Raw genomic sequence first — 24698 nt, forward strand, 5'->3', positions numbered from 1 at the left:
CATATTAAACCTATTTACTCCCCTTTGCGTACTTCTGTGCTCATTTATTGAATAGGATCATACCTAATGGTTGCAGACGAGGGTCTTCTAATACACAGCGCCATCACACATGTTACACTGGCTACCGCCCGAGTACAAAGATCCAGATGGGAAGATTTGTTTAAATCCATTTGGCATGCATTTCGATCTGTGATACTTTGTTTGCTGTGGGATCAGAATAAAATGCAAATACAATTCTCTAGCTTTCGCAAACAGATGCAATTCGGAGGAATTTTCATGAACCTATTCATTCTTTTATTTCTATTTGTGTATTAGTAGTCTGTGCATCTCTGCCTTGGGTACTGTTTCAGACACTTTTCGCTCTGAGGATTGTTATTCTAGCAGCATGTAATTGGGATGCAGCTGCAGTCTGCTGATGGGGTTAAATGATGAAACTGCATTGCATCTTCTGGGATTTACTCAAATCTCTCAAGGAGAGAAGCCGCTTTACATTTCGGGGTCAGGTCAGACTGATATCAATTGAGTTTTTTTCTGGCTGTAAACCAGACAGGCAAACTAATGCAGGTGTGCTTCTGAGGGATTCACAGGAATCCATCAATTGTATTTTCCCAATAAAAAGTAATTCAGATGTATATCGCTGAAAGGGTTAGCATGAATCTGAAGTGGTGTGCATGGTGCAATGTTCCACACATAGCCTGTTGTCTGTAGCAGGATGATACTTATCTTTCACAGCCCCTTGCCTTCTATTTCGCCCACAGGGTTAGTCTTCTTATAAACACTTGTCAGCTATTAATATCACCTATGAGCAGACACGTGAAAATTAATTGCAAATGGCAATAATTGTTTTGATAATTTTCTTGGGGGAACCATTCTAAGCTGATCATCTTTTTAGAGGGTTGAAGAATAATTTCAGGATTTAAGTGCGGAATTTGTGAAAAAAAGAAAATGCATAAATAAATAACTAGAATAAGTGCAGTGGAACAAAGTGTTTCCTAACATGTCGAGGTTCACAAATAACAATGCTGCTTAGTTTTGATTTCATGACATGACTGGAAACTAGCATTAAGAATAAAGGCCTGATTACGAGCTTGGTGGTCTTGGAGCGGGCCACCATGCCAGAGCCCCGCTCGGAGACCACCAAAGTCCATAGTCAGTCCCCCAGATGGATTATGAGATGTAATCCTACCGGTCGGTCCTGTGGTGATTGTCCCACAGCGGTGCCTTTCTAAGGCTCATAGGGGAATCTTAAAAAGGCACCAAGATAGGAGTACCGCAGCTCGTTACTGCACTGACATAAATGCATAATGTTGTGCATTTCTGTCCATGTAGGAACAGGGGGTGCAAAAATAACATGTCCCCCCTGCATGCGCCCCATGCACAGAGACAACAGAAGGCCCTGTAGTTGCCCCTTAGTTTCCTTACTGCCACCCTTTTCATGGCGGGCTCACCGCCATGAAAAGGGTCACAGTGAGGAAACTTGTAATATGCTTTGCAGTGCCACAGCGGCACCACCAGCATGTCACAGCCTCAAACTGCTACGCCACAGGATCAGCGATCACCGGCGGTTGCGGCAGTCCTATGGTGGTCCGATTGCTGTAGTTGTAATACACCAGGTGGACCACCAGTCTGGCGGCCCAGGGACACCACCACGGGTTTGGTGGTCCCATGGACCGCTGAACTCGTAATTAGGCCCTACGTATTTTTGTTGCCAACTCCAAGCAGCTATTCAAAGAAACTTTCCTGCTCAAAATGTCAGAACTAGAATTCTAAGGACCTGCAAGCTCACATGGCACCTATCTTCCTCTATCCACCATTGCTCCTTGTCAGTTAAGTATTTGTTATCTTTTTAAGCGAAATGGGATGTTATAGGTTTACGTTTTAGTGGTAAAACTTAATTTTTCCCAATTTATGTTAGATATATAGGAAATAGAATTATTTAATTTGTGTAAATGTGATTGTTTTATTTAAATGATGCGACACTGTTTTGTTAAAATTTCACCTTGATCAGAAGCACAACATTTTAGAGCAGTGCAGGAGCAGTTAAAGAATGGTCACTTGCGTTGCCAGGTCGCCACCTGTGAGTCCTGTTTGTGTTTATGGAGTACTGAAGTGTCTCGAGCAGGAGGTTTGGAGACCACACTAGGACCAGCATAACAACTAAAATCACACATTACGTATGACCTCTCTTGCCTGAATCCGCCATCTTTGCTGTGGGCAGAATAGTTGAGCTGTGTGACACTTGCAATGAAAGTTATTAGAGGGTGTGGGAGAGCACACCAGGTGTTGTTTTTGTTGACAACCTCTTTTTCTGAAAGTTTCAGTGAACGATTGTGCATGTTTGAACAAAGTAAGGTTTATTTAAATATTTAAATTGACTTTTGATTTCTTAATTTTTTTATTAAGTTGGGGTATTTTAATATGCATATATTTTGGTCATGTCCTTTCACGCAGAAGAAAGTGATCTATTATTTAAATTAATTTTGATTAGAGGTTCATAGAGATGGTGGAATCCTGTGTGTAGGAAAGTGGATTTTTAGTAGGTGGGTGCATTCACCCACAGCTAGTAATAATACCACAATCACTAATAGGTCCAGTCAAGTCACTGTAAATTAATCTTTGTTCAACCCTTGGTAGCTTGGCAGCTTGGCTTGGCAAACGAGCAGCCAGGCTTAATTTAGGAGATTGCATGTGTACAGCATTTAATACCACCGAAACAGTAAATATGTGTAAGTCACAACACAATAAAAATCCAACACCAATTTATAATCATAGAAAATATTTCTATCTTTAAAATGACACCAAAACAACAAACATCTACTATAGGGAACCAGAGATATGATTTTTCAAAGATTAAATAAAAAACTGTACTTTATAGAGTGAACAAGACTAAAGTGCAGCTCGTGATCACCAGGGGGGCACGCCATCAGGACAAAGTTGAGGTTTAGGGCCAACAGCAATGGAGCACAGACTGGCTAGGCTATGAGCTGGTGGAAAATAAATTGTTTTGTGAGAATACTCAATGTCTAGTAACTCTAGACATTGAGGCCTTATATACCAACATACCGCAGCAATCCACTGTGCAGGTAATTCAGGAAATCCTTGATAATATAGAAGTGGAGGGAGCTAATAAAGAATTCATTATTGAGTGTACAAATTTGGTTTTGAAAAACTAATTTTTTTTATTCAGGGACCAATTGTTTCGGCAAAAGAAGGGTACCAGCATGGGCGCAACCTGCGCGTCGAGTCTGGCATGTTTGTATGTTGCTCAGTTTGAAAATCATCATATTTATAATCAACTAGCACCCTTTTATGAGAACATTAGTGAGTGGCATCGTTTTATCGATGATGTGTTTTTCATATGGACTGGTCCAACTGAACAATTAGATGAATTCCTCAGTTGGTTAAATTTAGGCGACACAAACCTTAGATTTACAGCACATTATAGTAGGGCGAGTGTCGATTATCTAGATATCACAATTGCAGCAAGGGGTGGGAAACTGGAGGTAGAATTGTACACCAAACCTATGGATAAAAACACCTTACTCCATTACTCCAGTTTCCACCCCAGATCCCAGAAGGATAACATTCCATTTAGCCACTTTCTCCAGTTGAGGAGGAACTGTACTGAATTAGATGATTTTTATAAACACTCAGAAGCCCTCAAAATGAAACTAGAGGATAGAGGTTATCCTAGAAAATTAATATCTCACTCATTTAAAAGAGCTTGGTTTTACAATAGAGAGGCGATGTTTGAGGGCCCTAGAAACAAAGAGAAGATGACGAAAGTAGTATTTGTGAGCCAATTTTACGAGATCAGCAACAAAATAAAAAATGTGATCAATAAACATTGGAATATATTAAACAATGATGAGAATGTTATATTAGAAAGACCTATTTTTGCTTACAAAAGCAAAACACCACTCTTCGCAACCAATTGGTCCATACATACAGAGAGGAAACATTCCAAAAACAGAGGACCATTGACAATGTTAAACTTACTGGCAATATTAAATGTGGCAACTGCTCATTATGTGCACAATGCATTGTGGCAAAGGAGATACAACATAATGGCATAAATATAGTTGCTCACTCACTTAACAATTGTCGCAGTAAAAATATCATATACCTGCTGAAATGCCCCTGTGGACAAGCATATGTGGGGGAGACAGGTCGAGAATTGCGAATACGCCTTTTGGAACACAGGTCAGCCATAAAAACAAAGAAGATTATTGCCCCCCTAGTCGCCCATTTTTTAGAACAGGGACATAAAGAAAATAACTTTGAATGGTTTATTTTAGAAAAAGTTACCATGAATAAAAGAGGAGGCAACATGGAAGCTAAGAGAAAGGCGAGAGAACAATGGTATATCTGCATTTTCAAAACCATTAGACAGGGGCTTATTTCCCGTGAAGAATGGGAAAAACTTTTTAAATAGCACAGGGAAGATATGTTTTAATCTCCATGTAAGTAGTACATCAGTGAATCATCATGTTTCTACTTTCTTCAATGAGCTTCTTATAGATATAGGAGGAAGGTAACACATAAATAATTCTCTCTTTTAAAAAAAAGGGGTGTCTATAAACGTCTTTTTAGTGGCTCCATCTAGATGAAATATCTAAGGAGTTAGATCTATATGGGTTCTAGAAAAGATTGGGAGATTATATATTGAGGTCTTAGACCCAATTTAAAGAATTATCATCTAAACAATGAGCTTGGCCTTCACCAGATTTCAATCCAAATCGAGAGATGGTTTTTGTAATGAGGGCTACTATTCATATCACGAATATAGAATATACAGCTATATATAAAATACCCCTTTTTTGCATAATTCGTCTTTCAGTTACACCATTAAAGGGAACCCCATGTTTTTATTGGGTTTCGTTTCATCTGGGGATTTATAGTATATTGTGGGAACATTTGTCAAAAGATATTTGCAGAAATATATAATCGCCACTCCGTCCAATTCGATGGCAAGATTGTTCCTTATGGAAAGAGCACATTTTGAAACGGAACAATCGGTGGAACATGATTAGTCCGTTTCTCTAAACATGTATCTTTGGATCGAGCCCACTCTAAAATGGCAGATACGGCTAATGCTGATCAGTCCATTTTTGATTACAATGATTTGGCCATTCCTTTAGGCCCAAGATGTAAGCTTATCTAAGATGGCGGATCCGCCCGAGTTTACAAGTCCTCTGTCTATCGTTGTTAATTTTATTATTGGCGGACACGACGACTACTTTAAAAACGGCAGCGGAACTGGGCCGGAGTTTATTCAACTCACGAATAGATCGACAGGAGCAGGCCGTGAGATTATTTAATCCCGGTGAGTGACCTTTGGCATTTGTGGATGTGCTTCTTCGGTTTACATGGTTTTATCTTACCGATATAGTTTCAACAGTGGCATTGTTCTCTTCATATTAATATAATATATATGAATGCATTTTAAGTTCGCTGCACATATTTTTTTGAATCTTTGATTTGAAAAGGGCAACAAACCACACTTTAGCAACTTGACTTTTGTGTCAATGACATTTTAATCGTGATTTGTTTGGTCATTGTGACTCCCTTATAGGCAGATTGCTTGAAGAATATAAAAGCACTATTGACAAGGTGCAGTCTTGGCTATATAGGCCTTGTGTTAAGACCATAGCTCCTGTGATTATACGAGTTTGGACCCGGGAAACAGGTACAATATGTCAGATAGAGATATAGATATATTATTAAAAAAAAAGATAATTCTATTTGTCATCAATAGTTAAATATAATGTTAGATCGAATGTGGACTAATGAATTGTATATCCTGCAATTTAGCGGAGGAGGCTGGTGTCCGTGGGCGTTATCTTCTTTCTGCGGTTTTAAGCATTTTTGGACACCGTTGAAGATTTTATCAAGGTACTGTTATTAGGGGAAAAAGATCACCTCTTAATCATAAAGATGTAAGAGGCACAATATAAGTCTGGACCTCTATATAATCTGTGGCAGTGATTATATATAATTTTATATATATCTTTTTAGGGAGGAGACTGTGTCCCCCCATATCGAGCTACAATAGTGAGGTGCTATTTGTGAAGAAAGTCCTAATTGTGAAAGGAGAGACACATCATCCTCCAGTCTATCTAAGATCAGGTGGGTAACTCCCTCCAGACTAATAAGAATATTTGAATGGTTATTGTATGCATGAGAGTGAGAGTTAGTTTGATATGAATAAACATGGGCAGCATCTTCTGTGAGACCGAGAGTATAATATTGGAAACATTTTATTTTAATGCTTTTTAGCCATAAGAAAATTGCTATATATTTCTTGTTAACAAATGACATTATGGTATGCAATGGCAAAGTATTATGAACTTATGCAATAATTTGTATTATAGTTTGTGCAATAATATCTTATATGTATTTTTTATATTGTTTTTAGATATTATGGCTTGGGAGATTTATTATAAGTGTTTGTTGGCCTGAAGAAGGTGGTGAACTGAACGATACCACCGAAACGCGTCGCTTTTTATTTTGTAATTTTGTAGAAAGGATTCAAACATCATCTGGCTGGAATACAGGAGCTTCTGGCTCAAGAAGGCACTCAAAACCACATTAGTCTTGAGCAGGAGAAATAAAGTGTGTGCTGCATATCTAAACGTGAACATTATCATCGAGGTTCATGCATTTTAAGTGCCTTGGATATACAACTCATTGGTGTTTGTTGATTCCTTGAAGGTTATAAAGTTCTCCCATTTGTTACATGGATGACATGTTTTTATTAAATTTTATGATATAAATAAAGGGCCCGATTCACAGAACTAACTTAAGACAAAATCCTAAACTTACTACCATTTTGGTATTCACAGAAGGCACTTACTCATTTTGGTATTCACAGAAGGCACTTACTCATTTCGGTATTCACAGAAGTTAGGAGTCCTAACTTTAGGACTCCTAAATGCTTTCTGTGAATACCGAAAGTCTTAAAATTAGGATTTTTCTCAGTTTAGTAGTAGTATAGTTAGGACTCCTAACTTTAGGACTCCTAAATGCCTTCTGTGAATACCGAAAGTCTTAAAATTAGGATTTTTCTCAATTTAGTAGTCCTAAATTTAGGACTCCTAACTTTAGGACTCCTAAATGCCTTCTGTGAATACCGAAAGCCTTAAAATTAGGATTTTTCTCAGTTTAGTAGCTGTAAAGTTAGGAGTCCTAAATTTAGGACTACTAAATTGAGAAAAATCCTAATTTTAAGACTTTCGGTATTCACAGAAGGCATTTAGGAGTCCTAAAGTTAGGTGTCCTAACTTTAGGACTACTAAACTGAGAAAAATCCTAATTTTAAGACTTTCGGTATTCACAGAAGGCATTAAGGAGTCCTAAATTTAGGACTACTAAATTGAGAAAAATCCTAATTTTAAGACTTTCGGTATTCACAGAAGGCATTTAGGAGTCCTAAAGTTAGGAGTCCTAACTATACTACTACTAAACTGAGAAAAATCCTAATTTTAAGACTTTCGGTATTCACAGAAGGCATTTAGGAGTCCTAAAGTTAGGACTCCTAACTTCTGTGAATACCGAAATGAGTAAGTGCCTTCTGTGAATACCAAAATGAGTAAGTGCCTTCTGTGAATACCAAAATGGTAGTAAGTTTAGGATTTTGTCTTAAGTTAGTTCTGTGAATCGGGCCCAGTGAATATATGAGTTTTTTTTATATATTGTATTTTCGGTCTCTATTTTGGTGCTGGTACTAAGTTTAAATGATTGAATGTGAGTAAGTTGGTGAATGCTTTACAAGGAGCCCAAAGGGATCTTTTTGTTTGACATAAGTGTCTATCTTTAAAATGACACCAAAACAACAAACATCTACTATAGTGAACCATAGATGTGATTTTTCAAAGATTCAATCAAAAACTGTACTTTATAGAGTGAACAAGACTAAAGCGCAGCTCGTGATCACCAGGGGGCACGCCATCAGGACAAGGTTGAGGTTTAGGGCCAACAGCAATGGAGCACAGACTGGCTAGGCTACAAGCTAGGACCTTGTCCAAGTTTTACCTTCGGACAAACTCTTTTTCTTGCTTCTTTTCTGGCATCGTCAGGCTCATCAGCAGGTCCTTGGGCTTGCTAGATCCGGAGTTTGAGTTGATGATGGGGGCTTGCTACAGCTCCGTGGCTCAGCGAAAGGATAGGCATCGAACCCTCGGCGTCGCCAGAGTGGAGGGTTTCAAAGCTGTTGTTGACGGCTTCCCTTTCGATGTTGAGTTGAGCTCCACCTGGAGCTTTTCAGTGGGATGAACCAGCAAGGTCAGTCCTATCAGCAAGTGGATGTCGGCGACTTGACTCGCGACATTATGACAGTTTAATTCTGAAGCTATTCTGCAAAACTATGCAGAAAGTTGACAACTTTTAAATCTTTACATTGTTGGGCTCCTTTGGGGAAAACTAGGGTCCAGTAGCTCCAGCCAAGGGTTCAGAGACTCGCGATTGCCTTTTGGGGGCCAGGACTCCATTTCCCACAATGCATCTGCACAGTCCAGGAAAAACTGGTCAGTTGGGGTGATATTTCCTTTGGCTTAGCAGGTGACTTCTTATAGCTCTGTTCCACTTGTTGCTGATCAGGGAATTGACTCCTTTTTCTTTGAGTCAGTAACAGTTCTTTCTTGGTGGAGCCTTGTGAGTGCAGGAGGTGAAGTCTTTCTGAATGCAAGCCTTATGTGGCGTAGTTTGTGGGTTTTTCAAGAAAGGTACCCCCTAGAGATATTTTTCAGGTCCAAGTGCCAGGGGGAAAAATACAAAAACTACATCAAGAGTGCTCCTGCCAAACCTATGTCTTTTATCTGGTGTGGCCTACAACAAGCTCAAACCGGGCTGTCCTGCAATAATCAATCTTGCCATATACGAAAGTACAAACTATATTTTTATTCATCATTTTCTTTTTTCTTTTTTATACAAGATCTCTATTTATAAAAGAGAAAATGATGAATAAAAATAATTATAGTTTGTACTTTTCAATGGGTCCAGCAAGGCAGTACTTCGTCTTCTTTTGTTCCAGGCAGTGTTCTGAGGAGCTTCTGCTGCTCTTCCATATTTATCCTCCATTCTGGGCTGGTGGGGGGGCACCCTAACCAATAGAGGCATATTTGCCATGACCACTTCATGCAAAGTGTGGGATATGTTTGACCCAGAATGCACTATTCTCCCTAAACTCAAAATGAAGAAAAGTTCTCCTTAGTGTGTGTGTCTGTTAAACCCAACCCAAAAGTGTGGCTAATAACTGACTACACTCCCCGTCCTGCCCCTCTCCTAATCTAATATGGGAGATCCAATCTGGCTGAGGGTCAAGGAAATAGGGGGGCTGGCCTTGGTCCCATCACGCATCAGAAGAGTCTGTTTACAGGGCTGTTTTAGGTAACTTCAGGATTGTAAGTTCTAAAAAGACTTTCCTGTAATAGTTATATTAAATCTGTTGTTGGATGTAATGTGAGGATTAACTTGATACTTTGAATGGTATTGCTAGCTAGCTCCAAAGCAAAGATAGACTTTATGACATTTAATAAACCCTTACCATGTTAGGATATGGGGATAGCAGCACTAAAATAGGAAAACATGACTTTGCTGTTTTCTCTTACCAGGGCATATAAAACATCTTTTAAATTGTACCTGTTTTTTTATAACAATATACCCTGCCCTTGGAGAACCTACGGCACACCTTAGGGGTGACTTATAAATCATAAAAAGGTAGCTTTGGACTTTGGAAGTACTTTTAATTCCTAATTTAAATTTGGAAATAGTTTTATTTTAAAACCAGCCTGCAAGGCAGGCCTGGCTTTAAAATGACACCAGTCAGCACAGCAGTGCACCTTTAAGTGCATTAAGTCCACAGGGGTTTCTAAACCTACATGCCCTACCATATTCTAGGGACTTACAGATAGGTTGTCTTTGCCAATTAGAATTACACCAATTACCATATACCTTCAGAGGACAGATCATTTGCCACAGACCTGCAGTTTCAGAGTCCAAAAATAACCAGTATCATTAAAAAATGGAAGTGACCAGGGCAAAAAGAATGACTTTCCTACTCTGTTGATTCTTTGGTAGTACGGAACTGAAGTTGGCAGAATCATCTGATGTGGATGAGGACTTTTGGTCCTAGATGAGAGATATGAGAGAGACACAGAAAGGAGGAAGAGAAAAACACATTTGTGAGGGTAATTAGGTGGTTTTGCCCTCTTTGGAGATGGGTGGTGTAAGTGCTACAGAAAGTGATGGTACCCCTAACGGCACAGATTATTGGGTGTCCCAAGTGGCACAAAAGCGATTCTGGTTCTACCTGATGATGATGTATTTTGAAATGATGAATATGTATGAGATCTGCATAATGAGGAGAATTGGGACTTGGACAATGGGTAGAAAAGCTTCGGAGGTTTTTAAGGGATCCTAGAAGTGCTGATTGATGGCCGTTGGATTATGTAAAGAGGCATAAACAGTGGATGTGTAGACCTTTATAAAAGGAGGCCAGATCTTTTATGAGAGCTGAATGCTATCATCCAGTAATCAGCAAAGAGGTTTGTTCCACCCCGGATTTAGACACAGACTTGAGCACCTTTCTATTTAAGATCAATCATGATTTTTGCAAGGGATTGCCAAGAGCATTGAACCAGTGCCAGGGTAGACTCCTGAATGTAATTGGTCCTTTAGCTTGTATTTTTGATATGGCGGAGGAAGTCAAATCAAATCTGGTAAGTGTAGACCCGAGCTCCTCAAAGGTTGGAGTCAGCAAACAACATGTTTCTTAGGGAACACAAACTTCTGCATTAATTACTGAGTGATGTAAAGCAAAACAACAACTAAGTAAGGATTGTAAAAGTCTCGTTTTAGGTGATGGGTTGGTTTAAGGTTCAGGCAAATTTGTGTCTACCTTCACAGCCTTTGATTATGCTCGAGCATCATTATGTAGAGCTTTTGGAGGAAAAGATCTTTACAGGGCTGGAGCAAGGGGACGTTTCTGCGGCCGCATTTTCAACAAGTCTCAATATCAGAGGCAATGAAGAACGTCTTTCAGAGGCTTTCATACAGATACTGTTTTTCCCCACAATAGGAAGGTCAAGTAGAGGTCACCTGTCGTGGGAAAGAGGCCATCAAAAAGACTTACGAAAATCAAGGAAGGTATGTGGATGTTTTCTGGTTTTCCCTCAAATAGCTTTGTGGTCACCTAAAAAGTTTTTAGAACTAATGAAGCAAGTTGACAAACTATCAGTGAGCTCTCAATACAGTTAGAGGTTATGTGGTGGGGTTTAGGGACATTTTGTTTGAAGTGCAGGAATTAACAGGAATTGTGTTTCTGCAGGATCAGAAGAATCTGGTGAGAAGAGTTCCAGAAATTGTTAAGGAAGGGTGCAAAAGAGAAAGCTTCAACAGATTTAAAAGGGTTTGTGAGCACATATTTTCTAGTGAAATAGGACAAAGGTTGGTGTCCAGTAATTATTTTAAGGGATTTGAACTTGTTTGTAAAGAATAGACAATTCAAGATGGAAAGAATCTAACTGTTAAGATAAATTCATCAGAAAGGAGATTGGCAAGTGAAAATAGATCTGAAAAATGCTGACTTTACAATTTCAATGGTGAAAGAAGGTTGGAAATGTCTACAATAAAAAACAGCCCTGAACCTTCTTGATTGGAGGATGTCAGGGGTGAAGTTTAGTTTGGAGCCATTTCAGAGGAGGGTCAATAACTGCTAAGGGAATTCTTGGGTACCAGGGACGAGAAAGAGATATGTTGGAGCATGGAAGAACTTGGCATGTTGATGTATGGAATGATATTTGGATCACTTGGAACTTTCTGCAATAGACAACAGGCCTAGGCAGGGTAAGTTAGATACACACTTTAAGTTAACCTTTGTTCACCCTCTGGTAGCATGGCACAGAGCAGGCAGGCTTTACTTAAGAGACAATGTGTAAAGTATTTGTGCAACACACATACTCAGGAACACCATGAAAATACCACAAAAGACTCCACACATGTTTAGAAAGATAGAGAATATTTATCTGAGTAAAACAAGACCAAAACGACAATAATACAATCATTAGAAGTCAAGATATGAATTTCTAATGAATGAATGCAAAAACAGTGCTTGGAAGTAAATAGCGCTAAAAGTCTTCTTGAGGTCACCAGACACCAATGTAAATCCAAAGCTCAGGCTGACCGCAATGGAAGGCAGGCCACCTACAGGTCTCAAACAGGTCCCACTAACAAAGTACCTTGAATGGAGCAAAGTGTTGACATTGAAGCCTCGAGGCGAGGGGTCGAGGAGGCATTGCGTCGTCATTGAACCATGGATGGAGGTGAGCATTGGCGCCGATCCGTGCCATCAAGAAAAGCTTTGGTGTTGGACCCCTTTGTGATGTAGGCACTACGTCAATGTCGATCCACTTTGTCCTTCGGCGTCGAGCTGTGCTGGCTGTAGAATCACTGTTATTGAGCGGTGTTGAAGGCGATGCATCGGTTCCACCCGGCACAAAGTCACAGCTGCGTTGATGTTGGAAAACCGCAGAAACCCACTTCTCATGCCCAGGACTGGAACAGGTACCACAGGCAAGGGTAGGACTCACAGATGACAGGTTCCATCAGCACAAGGAGGATTGTAGGAAGTTGTTTGTGTCCCTGAAACTTTAATAAACAGAAGGCAAAACAGAAAGCCCTTGGGTTCAGTTCTTGTCCTCAGTAGGGCATAGATCCGATGGACAGTTCAGCAAAGCAGACAAGCAGTTCCTCAGAACAGTCAGTCCAGGCAAAATGGCAATCTTTACACCACAACAGTCTTTACTCCAGCAGAGTTCTTCCTAGGTCCAGTAGTGTACTGATTTGCTAGGGTCAGAGCCCCAGTAATTATAACCAAATGTGCCTTTGAAGTGGCGGGTGATTTCAAAGCAACCCTTTGAAGTGTACAGGTCCCCTTTCATCCCAGGCTATCTGTGGGGGGGTAATGAGTCTTTTTTGTGGGGACAAATTCAAATGTAAGTGTGAGCTCTCTCTCCCCATCATGCCCAGGAAGGCTATCAGAATGCAGATGAGTCCACGGTCACATCCACCCTTCCTGTGTTTGTGGCTGTCTAGAGGGAATGCACAAAGTGTAACTATCACCCAGCCAAAACGTGTATTGCAGACAGGCTGCACGCACACTGAGCAAAGTTGAGAGCAGAGAAATGTCCCCTTTCTAAAAGTGTGAAAAGAACTATTGATGGACGGAATGCTGAAACAATGTCAAACATTCACCCTCAGTACAGAGATCTGGGCCTAAATCCATTGTTTTTTTTACACCATGTCATTCCAGTTTAGACCCAACCATACGCAAATCAGTCTTGACTCTGCTCCTCATGGGAATAGTCCACCCCGAACAGTCAGGCCAGGTCCTCCCTGGACTAGAAACAAGCATCCTGGGGCCGGTTTCAGGGTATCCCCCTCATCAGCCAGGCTAGCTTGTCTCCAGTGGCATGGTGAGCACGGGACCCACCACTGGGCATACACTTCCCACTTAGGGCGACAAATGAAAAAAGAACAACTGATAGATGGAATGCTGAAACAAAGTCAAACATTCACCCTCAGTACAGCGATCTGGATCTAATTTTTTTTGCACACCATGCCATTCCAGGTTAGACCGAGCCATATGCAAATCAGTCATGATCCTGCTCCACATGAGAACATTCCAGCCTGAACTGTCAAGCCAAGTCCTCCCTGGAACGGAAACAAGCATCCTGGGACTGGTTTCAGGGTATCACCCCTCATCAGACAGGCTAGCTTGACACCAGTGGCATGGTGAGCATGGCATGCCCTTCACACTTAGGGTGACATAAGCAAAAAGAAAAACTGATGGACGGAATGCTGAAACATTGTCAAACATTCACCCCCCAATACAGAGATCTGGGCCTAAATCCATCATTTTATTGCACACCATGCCATTCCAGTTTAGACTCGGTTATATGCAAATCACTCTTGTCCATGCTCCCCATGGAAACATGCCAGCCCAAGTGCCAAGCCAGGTTCTCCCTAGACTGGAACAAGCATCCTGGGACCGATTTCAGGGTATTACCCCTTATCAGCCAGGCTAGCTTGACTCCAGTGGAATGGTGAGTATGGGACCCACGTAACCAGGTAACCAGTAAATGCTTGTTTTTTTTGGAACTGTAATGAAAAATTCTTTCTTTAGGTGAAGTCACATTTTTGGCTACAAGTTTAGTATTACCCCCTTTAAAAACTTGCCATTTTCCTGCCTTAGCCAGTTAGTGCCTGTAGCCTGTCTCTGGGTCTCATGACTGGGTGTAGCTGACAGGCTTTGTGTATTCCTCCCAGACTGCCATACACAATAGAGAGCTTAGGAATACCTTGATGGACTATCACTGGCAGAATGGAAGGGTGGAGCTGGGCACAGCCCTACTTACACTTGAATAGGCTGTGTCTTGCCTCCACACAAAGGGATGCATACCCCCTATAGCTAATCGGAAGCCACGGCACGGAGGAAGGAAACCTGTGCACTTCAAAGGGAAACCTCCAGAACCTTATCCCCTCCAAATGAGGCACATGGTATAAAGATTGGACCTCAGACACCAACTATTCAGAACAATTCTGGACCTGTGGACACTCTTCCAGGAAGAAGGACTGTTGTGCTGCTGAAAGGAATGCCACTCTGCTGGATTGATGCCCTGCTGCCCTCCTGCCTTATTCTGAGGTGCTCTGGTTCCTCCGAGCCATATCCATGCCATATAAAATCACATAAATAAATGAAATCCTAAACCTTGTCAATAAGTATCTTTGGTAATTAGACATGAGATAACAAAGATAACGCTCAATTGTCAAAATAGATTTTACCATAATGAATTTCTTTACCAAAGGTTATGCCATGACCCCGCTTCTGTTTCAGCTTGTTTCCAAAGATAAAAAGCATTTTTAGTCCAAGCAACATCAGGAATCTGGCTGGGGATGTTTTAATAACTCATGCCGACCCAAAGGCCTAAAGTTAAGCTCTATAAAGTTCTGGAAAGGTATCAGCATTGCATCGTCAGCACCAAGGCAATCCTCTAAAATGAGTTGATTCAACTTGATTTCGGGTTTGAGCCACACATTAAACCATAACAACAGTGGTTCAAGTTGTAACATGTCAGAGATATAACTCATACCCAGCTCTTTGTGTATCACCACTGAGGCCAAGCTATGTGGTAAGTATATTAATCTTTTCATTAATTTATTCTCTTCCATCTGAAGTGATAGGACAATGACATATTACACCCAAAAGAAGAAATCAAGATACACTTTGCTTTATAAATTCTAAGTATGGCGAGAATGGATTTATAGCATAGCTGCCTACCAAAATCAAATACACGATTTATGACCCTTCCAAATAAAAAGGTTTTCTGCATCAATAGTGAGGACCAACTGAGCGAGGCTTCAAATTATAACAAGCCTAAATAGGAAAACGACTCCACTCTGCTGAAATGCCATATCTTAATAGAAAAAGCCCTGTATTTAGTGCCCTTCGGGCCAAATACAAATATGTGTCATTGTTGGACTTTGCCATCTCAACAGGGTCAGCCATACGCTTTTTATCTTCACCCTCATGTCTTCTGAGCATGTGTTTGTTGGCTTTTAGGACTTTGTGCACTTTATCACTGCTAACCAGTGCAAAAGGGCTTGTGCTCTCTCCTTTAAACCTGGTACAAATGGTCAACAACCAATTGGCACATTTTATATGCTTGCAAGTACCTTGTAAAGTGTTACTACTGGTGCCCAGCACCTGTAAATTCAGTGCTACTAGTGGGTTTGCATCATTGATTGTGCCACCAACTTGAGGGGCCCTTTAAACATGTCTCAAGCCTGCCATTGCAGCCGGTGTGTGTAGTTTAAACTGCCATTAACACCTGGCAAAACAAACCTTTTGCTAGGGCTAACCCTTCCTTTTTAATACATATAAATCAGCCGTAGTATAGGCCCTAACAGCCCATTGGGCAGGGTGCAGTGTATTTAAAAAGTTAGACAAGTAATTTTAACTTTTCCATGTCCTGTTAGCAAAAAACTTGTTATTCACTATTGCAAGGCCTGCCTTCCACATAGGATAACATTGGCTAAGTTTCATTATGTGATAAATTTTAATTGGGAGCAGATAGGAAAGTCGAGTTTGGCCTCTAAACAAGGGTAATTTAAACCCCTCTTTAATGGTAAAGTTGAATTTTAGTCGCAGTTCTGAAAACACCACTTTTAGAAAGTTGGCATTTTCTTGTCACAAATATTTGGTGCCTACTGCCTGCCTGTATCCTAGGTTGGATGACTCGGTGTAGCTGACAGTTAGTATTTGTGCATTACTCCCAGGCAATGAGACAAGGGGCATAGGTGTTGGCAGAATGGGCCATCACTGACTTGATGGAGTGAGTTGGGGCCAGGGCAGGGATGAAGGAGATTCCAGCCAACTCTGTAGGGGGAGGAAACTAGAAGCTTCTTCCACTTCAAAGTGGGCACCAGGTATAAATAGTGGACTCCAAGACCCAACTCTTCAGTGCACCTCTGAAACTGTGGAAGACTCAGAAAGACTGTGGTGCTGCTCTGCTGCAAGGACTGCTTCTCTGATGCCCTGCTACTCTGCTGCCTCACTGCCTGAGTGAGAAAGACTGGACCTGCATCAACTATGGCACCAATGCAGGATCTTGTAGCTCCTCGGAACAGCCATTCCACAACAAATCTTCGACGCAGGACTTCATATCGCACTCCCTCAGCTCCTCAAAACCCCAGCTGCGTAATGCACCCATGATGCAGGACCTCATATTGCAGCCCCTCTGCTGCCCTGAACCACTGCAACGGGACACATTCTCGACACAGGACCTCGCACATACTGCAGCTTGGCATATCCTTGATGCTGGATCTCGCAATTCCCATCAACCAGAATATAGGGTACTTTGTTCAGTGGGCCTAACTTGGTCCCTGTATCCAGTCTGTGCTCCATCAAGGTCAGCCTGATCTTGTGACTTTGTCCAGGCCCAGCTCAACCAGATAACCACAGTTGGTGCTTTGTATTTTGTAAGCACAATTTTTACATGTTCTTTACTTTTGCATTCCTCTGGTTCTACCTAAACAACACCCATCCCTGACCCCTAAACTACACTCATCTCTGTACTCTAAAAGCTCTATCTACCCCTACACTCTACCCATCCATGAACTATAAAACCCCTCACTATCCCAAAACTCTACAAACCCCTGAACCCTAAAAACCCTTTTACACCTAAACCCAATCCATCCCTGACCCTTTGCAACCCCTCACCATAGCAAAACATAACCCATCCCTGAATCCTAAAAAAGCCCTCACCACCGTTAAGCACCACCCATCCATAACCCCTAAAAACCCTCACTACTCTGAAACTCTACCCATTCCTGAACCCTAAAAACCTTTCACCTACCCAAACCTCTACCCTTCACTAAATCTTATAAAAATCACACTAAGACCTAAGCTCCACTTATCCATGAACCTTAAAAACTGCTTGTTACCTCTATACACCCCCATTCCTGAACCATAAAAATACCAGACACACCCCTAAAATCCACTTATCTGTGAACCATAAAAACCCCTCAGCACCCCTACACTCCACCCTAAAAACTCATTTGTATGCCATTTTTGACAGCAAAACCCCCTGATCACCTTAACTATCGTTACCCATCCCTGAACCCAAAAGCCCGTACTAGTCCTAAACTCCACCCACATTTAATGTGCTTTTGTATTTTTCCTGAAAATTATCATTCCCTTAAAATGTTTTCTCTGATTTTCGATTTATTTGTATTTCCTTAAAAATGTCTTTCGTTAAAATTGGTTTTCCATGATCTGGTTTTCTCCAATGTGGTTTCTTACTTTTTCCCCCCATAAATACACATACATCACTGATATAGCACATCCACCAAAGGGGTCAAAGCTTGCTGCCTATAAAAAAAATCCCAAAGGGAGGGCTAGAATTTCGGTTTGCACTTTGCTAGGGCAAGATGGATCCCTTATAAGATGGGAGTAGAATGTGAATGGGTATGCAGTTCCTACGGGAAAAGGTAACTGGGGTGTGCTCAGCATTCTAATGGATCAGGAAAAGCGGAACCCGAAGGGTGGTTCCTTTTTTGGAAAAGGAGCCCTCACACACTCAAACAAGTGTAATGCTTCATCATAGGGCCTTGCACCTCGTCGATCCAGTGCCACAATGCTCTTTTCGGAGATCTTTTTCCAAAAAGCCGTATGTGTAGAGTCTGTGTAGTGCCCTTAGTGTATATTTGTAAACGCGGGATGTTGATGTAGTGAGTGACTAAAGAGGATCAGGAGAATCTCAAGACTAAAGACTATTTATTCAGGGAGTCCACCTGACCTTATTAAAAATTAACGTGTGTGCCACCATAAGAGGTGGCTAAAATGTATAAAGGGGTCAACATGTTTCTTGCCTTAATTTGTCAGTAAATGATCTGGGCAACTCTTCAGGACCAGGGGGGTTACATTTTATCTGCACAATGCTTGGAACCAGTGGTATGCAGTATGTGATCCAAGCATTTGGTTGTTACTAATAATGCACCGTGAAAAAAACTGATTAGGCTGACCTTTTTGAACCTAACAAGGCAGACCTATTAGGACAAGGGGAGAGCAAGGGTACAAATAGAAAAATGACTTAAACTGAGTAGCATTTGCATGAGTAGAACATATTAAAAAAACATTGGCACACTCGGCATGCCTTACACCATGGCGAAAAACTGAATGTGATAATAAAACACACAATGGTGAGAAGACATGACAAATATATTACACAAAACCAATAAAAATGTTAGCAATGGTCGCAAACATTACGGAAGAGTCAGACGAGTAACCACTTACACAATTTTGGTTAAGTATGTGCCTCCTTGAGGGCATCTAGAGCAGCATGCTGCATTTCTGCATACTGTTGCAGGATAGAAGAAAGGTATCAGGAAAAGTCGTTCGGGGTAATAGGGTGTTGTGGAAACAGCCCAAACCCGGTCAAAGATCTCAATAGCGGGGAGGGTACTTATGTTGTCTTGGTGACAATCTCGCGGTGACCTACCATGTCTCCAGTGTTTCGGAAATGAGGGCTGCAGGTAGTTGGCCACTTAAGAACTGTTCATGTTCACTGATTATGTGCCGGTGTGAGCCAGCGCTCACAGCAGGAGTAGCTGTCTAGGCTGTCTAGGCTTTGGCTGGACCAACAAATTGTGTAAGAAAAGCTGGGCAAAAATCGGTGCCCTCTTGAAATATCAGAGTATAATGTTAAAAGGGCTGACTTGAGGCATGTGTATTGTTGCATATGTATGTTGTTATTTGCATTGCTCAATTATTGTATTAGTTCCTTTAATTGTATGTAAGTGGAGCGTGGCATGGAATACTCCTTGTCATTGGCACAAGTTCCAATCCAGGGCGTCAGTTGCTACTGGTGTCCTGGGGAGGAAGTCGCACTGCCTGGTGCTCACCTGTTTCTTCTTCCTAAATAAATAATACCTTGAATTTTCACCTCGTATTTACCATCATTACAATTGGCGATGATTGGAGAACCTCAAATTATCCCTTGGGTTTTTGAACGAACAAGGACATTTCTATATTGGAAACATTGCCGTTTCATTTCATCTGTGGATATCCGAAGGAAATGTTTTGTCAACTTCTCATCGTGTTGTACCTTGCAGGAATATTTAGGTAATGTTCCTTCGTTTCAAAAAAGAAGAAAGGAAATTGCTTACTTTAATGTTGTGCATTGTGTGGGGAACCGCCATCGGTTGCATCTTTTAAGCGGTGGCAGCGTTCTGTTCGCGAACGACAACCTCGCATCCACGTACGTATTGGAAACATCATGGAAGTTACACCTCATCGCGCAAGGTCACGCAACAGGACCTTTGCATGGCGGCCATTTGAGGGTTTGAGCTCCAAGGAGGCTATCAGAGCGGAACAAACTTACTTCTGCAATGGTGGATATGTTATTAAACGTGTGTTTTAAACAATGAAGAGACAGTTGAGAAACAGGTGAGAGAGTCGGAGGGTCGGCTCACAAATAGTCATACTGTGGTTTTTATTTGCTTTTCTTATTTCTTTTACAAGTAGTTCAGTGGAGTCGACTATTGAGACTGTGCCATAAGTGGTTATTAGCATTCAGTTTAACCACCATTGTATTTGTTTATGGAACAAGGGGACCAAGAAGTAGAGCAAGCTATGGCACAACAGAAAATGAAACATGACCAAAACAAGAGAATTTTACTTCACTCCTTGGGTTCAGTAGGGTTAAAAACATATTCATGCATGTCCAAAAGTGCAGGAGAAGAGTAGAATGTCTTTGAAGCTGCGCTAAAAGACCTGGATAAGTATTTTGCACCTAAGGTGTGTATCGGTGTAGTGAGGCACAAACTTTTCCAAAGAAAACAAAATAAAGAGGAACTTGTTGATGACTGGCTGGATGATCTTAAGAAACTAGCAATAGACTGCAAATTTGGAAGTTTACATGACGATCTTATTCGTGACCAATTGGTTATGCACAGTAACAATTCCTCTATTCAAGATCGATTATGGGTAAATGGAGATGCACTTTTAGATGATATTTTGGCGATTGTAAGAAAAGCTGAAATGTCGGGGAGGTGTGCCATAGTTGTTAAAGAGTCAGAAAAATATGCAGGTGGAGTGTTCAAACTACAGAATCCAACTAAGTACTAAAGCCAGAACATAACTGGACGATGGCGTAGTCAACCTCAGAAAAATGTAGGAATGGAAAGGAAATGGGAAGAGAGAAGATGCTATCATTGCGACAGCAAAGAACACTTAACCTTCAGCAAATATTGTCCTTCTTTAAAAAAAATGTGGTGTATGTGGGCTAATAGGGCATCTCAGTAAGATGTGTCGTAGGAAGAATAATGTCAAATATGTATGTACCGATGAAGAAGGAACTGAAGGGGATGTGGACTTTGAGGATAGTTGTGTCAAAAGTTTACAGGCTTACTATCTTTTGAATGTTGTGGACAATTCTGTAAAAGGGAAACCAATATGTGAAATATACTTGGGAGGTGTTTAGGTGAATGTGTATGCTGATTCAGGGTCGCCTTACACTATTGTGAATGAATGTGTTTGGAAAGATAAATTTGTGGGGAAAATTGGACAACACTTATCTCCTACAGATGTGAACCCGGTAAGTTTCACTGATGAAAGGATTGATATGCTTGGGTTCAGGTGGCTTACCTTCTTGTTTAAAGGGAGGTCTGCAAGAGGTATATTATATGTAGCAAAAAATGGACCGTCTGTACTTGGTTGGTTTGACCAAAAGAATCTACACATCGCCCTGGATCCGAATAGTGTGGAAAAAGTACTCATAATGGATGAGACTAGCAAAATGGGGGAAATGTTTGTTAAAAAATTCCCAGGAGTTTTTGGAAAGAGTTTAGGAGCACTTAAAGGGTTTGAACACAAGATTAAATTAAAAGAACAAGCTGAACCTAAGGTTCATAAGGTGAGACCGATACCTAGACTAATAAGAGATGAAGTCAATAAAAAGTTACAAGGGTTATTAACCAAAGGTGTGATTGAAGAAGTAGAGAGTTCGGAATGGATTTCTCCAGGTGTGATCGCACACAAAAGCAATGGAAAAATCCGCTGATGCATTGATTTGCACCATTTAAACAACAATATTGTTATTGAAAGATTTCCTCTACCAAAAATGAATGAAATGGTTTCTTCTCTGAGAGGGACAAGCTGGTTTTCTACCATAGGTTTATCGGCAGCCTATCACCAAGTCATGCTGTCACCTGAATCTAGGAAACTCACGGCATTCATTACGACCTTTGGGTGCTACCAGTTTAAACGCATGCCATTCGGTTTAGCCTCAGCCGCGGCTGTTTTCCAGCAGCTGATGCATAAGCTGTTTGGAGAGGTGAAGGGCGTGAGTTTCTTTCAGGACGATATCCTGATTTCTGCCACCAATGAGGAGGAACACAACCATATTCTCAATGAGGTGTTAGAAATATTGCAAAAAGCTAGATTGAGTGTAGAACTTAGCAAGTGTAAATTTGCACAAAGGAATGTATCGTACCTCGGACATATGATAAGTGAGGATGGTGTAAAACCCAAACCTTCACTTCTAAATGCTATTGTGGGTTCACCTGCTCCGAGTAATAAGGATGAAGTCAGATCTTTTTTGGGTATGACAGAGTATTGTGCTAAATACATACCAAATTTTGCCAGTAAAATATGCAATCTACGATCACTCCTTAAAAAGAATGCAAAATGTAAATGGTCGGATGAATGTGGAAGAGAGTTTTCTGAGATAAAAGCTGATTTGGGGAGCGTAAATGCTTTGGGCAGTTTTGACCCAAATTTGGAATGTTTGTTGACCACTGACGCAGGTGACAAAGGACTGGGTGCAGTTCTTTCACAGAAAATGGGCATTGGTACTGAAAAGATCATTCTATTTGCGTCCAGGGCACTTTCCCCTGCAGAGAGTAAATATCCGATTATTGAAAGGGAAGCTTTAGCTTGTGTTTGAGCTTTGGAACACTTTCGAGCATTTGTTTGGGGAAAATCAGTTACTATCCGCACGGATCATCGACCTTTGGTAAGGATTTTGACTAGTGAAGGTAGTGTAGGAGCTTCTGCTAGGTTAGCCAGAATACCCATGAGAATGAAGGAATACATTTATAGGATTATTTATGTACCTGGCAAGGACAATGTAGTGGCTGACTGTTTGTCCAGACTACCCTCACCTCTAGAAGAATGTGTAGACGATCCATGGGGTGATTTCAATATTGCTTTAATTCAAGATTCTGGTACACCGGTCATTACTAAAGATGAATGGATGAATGAACAGTCTAAAGATGTGGTGATACAATCTGTTTGTGATCATATCAGCAAGGGATTGCCAAAGAAACACCTTATCAATGGCGAGCTGAAACCTTATTGGGATGTACGAACTGAATTGTCATTTGATAGAGATTTATTAATGAGGGGTGAGAGGATAATTCCACCTAAGGCTTTACAGAAGAGAGTGTTACAATTGTGTCATGAAGGACATTTTGGAGTAGTTAGAAGCAAATTTGTAGTCAAAGGAATATTTTGGTGGCCGGGTGTTGACAAGGAGGTAGAGAACTTTGTAAGAGAGTGTTCTGTTTGCTCTTCTGCGTATAAATCCCTGAAGACCTTGAGACCTCCGATGAGTGAAGGTCTCATTCCCAATCTTCCTTGGGAGGTGATAACAACTGATATTTTCAAACCTGTAGGAGAATTAAAAGAATATGGTTTAGTCGTAATTGATTTGTTTACTAAATGGCCTATTGTTACGATCGTAGAGAAAGTGGACACACACACAGTTTTAAAGTTTTTGGACAAATTATTTGTTTTGGAAGGGTTACCTGTATGTGTGTTAAGTGAAATGGACTACAAATCACATCCAAAGTTGCGAAAGACTATTTCCAGAGGTGTGGGATCAAACACAGGACTACCTCACTTTATAACCCGAGTGGGAATGGCACTGTAGAACGATTTAACCGAGTGTTAAAAGGCGTGATTCAGGCTGCAATGAGTAAAGGGTTGGAGTGGAAATTAGAAGTACAAAAAGCAACACATATGCTGCAACTAGTTTGTCTCCTTTTCTCATGATGAGAGGTAGGACACCCAGATGCAAGTTTAGCCCCAATTGGATTATGGAAGGAAAAGTAGAACAATGGTCACCTATCGAGATAAAGAGAAATTTGATATTTGCACATATGAAGAGTAAAGAGCATTATGATGCATGTCATGGCATTAAAAATGTTCCTGTAATGGTTGGAGACTGGGTCCGCATCAAAAGAACTATCAAAGTCCCAAAGGGTGAGAGCAAGTTTGAGGAACCACAGCAAGTAACAGAAGTTCTTCGCAATGCAATTAGACTCAAGGATGGTAGAGTTTGGAATCTAAGAAATGTTGCTCTAGATCTAAGACAGGATCATGACTTTAATACACCTACTGTTGAACACCCTTCAAACTTTGAGTGGGTGGAAGACTATTTTGATCAGAGTACAGTTGTGTAACAAGTAAATGTGTGGTGAGTGGTGAATCATGAAAGACGAATCAAATATCTATTGATGTTAGAAATGAGGTCTTTTTTCCTCAGGATTTCACTTCCTGTTTGAGGGGGGAGAAGGGGTTACCAAGTACTTCCAATTGTAACAATGAACACATCGAGGAGGGTAACAAGTGTGTCATTGGGAAAAGGAGAAGAGTTCTTCCAGGGTGGCTCAGTGAATATGTTAGGTAGTTTTATTCACATTTGTATTTACACCCATTTAGACTTTGTTTTAATTTCTTTTATTAGTTTGTTTTTTCTTTTCTTTCATTTCTAAGAGAGGGGATGTGTTGCATATGTATGTTGTTATTTGCATTGTTCAATTATTGTATTAGTTCCTTTAATTGTATGTAAGTGGAGCCTGACATGGAATACTCCTTGTCATTGTCACGAGTTCCAATCCAGGGCGTCAATTGCTACTGGTGTCCTGGGGAGGAAATCATACTGCTGTGGTACTTTAAAACATGGAACCACATTGGAGGCAGGCCCCTACCCTGCTGACTTTGGTATTTAACAAACCGCAAATGACAAATGCGGTATGTACAAGTGTTTTTGTCATGTTTAACCAAAGAATTTACCGTATATATATATATATATAATACTACATATTGAACCCTCGGGTTCCATGTTAGAACAGTA

At 40.8% G+C, this 24698-nt stretch overlaps 1 long non-coding RNA gene across 1 annotated transcript; it reads left to right on the forward strand.

The window, feature by feature from the left end:
- Window positions 1–5190: 5190 nt before the first annotated feature.
- On the forward strand, window positions 5191–11416 carry LOC146863023 (uncharacterized). Its single transcript, XR_014978545.1, has 5 exons — window positions 5191–5326; window positions 5815–5895; window positions 6019–6129; window positions 11078–11145; window positions 11327–11416. It is a non-coding gene; the product is annotated as an uncharacterized LOC146863023 (long non-coding RNA).
- The last annotated feature ends 13282 nt before the right edge of the window (window positions 11417–24698 follow it).

This window comes from Triturus cristatus, chromosome 2_2, assembly GCF_964204655.1.
Source record: "Triturus cristatus chromosome 2_2, aTriCri1.1, whole genome shotgun sequence".
Lineage (NCBI taxonomy): Eukaryota > Metazoa > Chordata > Amphibia > Caudata > Salamandridae > Triturus > Triturus cristatus.